Genomic DNA, 302 nt, shown 5'->3' with positions numbered 1-302 from the left:
CCCCCCCGGACCCCCCGCTCCTCACCCGCCGTTCTGCCCCTCGTGCGGCCGCAGCGCAGCCCCGCGCGCCCCTCCCCCTCCGCGGCGCTCCGCCGGCGCTACTTCCTCTTAAAGGGGCCGCGCCCCGCGCTGCGCTTCTTCCTCTTAAAGGGGCCGCGCTGCGAACGCCGCTCCTCGTGGGGCGGGACGGGACCCCGGGGGGTCGCAGTCCGACGTGCTCGTGAAGGACCCGCGTTGCTCATTTTATTCTATTTCCTTCTTTGCGTCCAGCGCGTGGGGCGCGACCCCTCCGGGCAGGAAAC

At 72.5% G+C, this 302-nt stretch overlaps 1 protein-coding gene across 1 annotated transcript in view; it reads right to left on the bottom strand.

Annotated features, from left to right (window-relative positions):
* The window catches only part of MOB3A (MOB kinase activator 3A), a 4,141-nt gene extending 4,065 nt beyond the window's left edge, over positions 1-76 (bottom strand). Inside the window, exon 1 of the mRNA XM_042893412.1 lies at positions 26-76. The gene's annotated coding sequence lies outside the window, so the exon portion shown is untranslated. The remainder of the gene's footprint in view (positions 1-25) is intronic.
* Between the last annotated feature and the right edge of the window lie 226 nt (positions 77-302).

Source organism: Lagopus leucura, unplaced genomic scaffold, assembly GCF_019238085.1.
Source record: "Lagopus leucura isolate 7727_CA_CO unplaced genomic scaffold, USGS_WTPT01 145-8_obj-0_obj, whole genome shotgun sequence".
In the NCBI taxonomy this organism is placed as follows: domain Eukaryota; kingdom Metazoa; phylum Chordata; class Aves; order Galliformes; family Phasianidae; genus Lagopus; species Lagopus leucura.
This window is presented reverse-complemented; position numbering and strand designations above follow the sequence as displayed.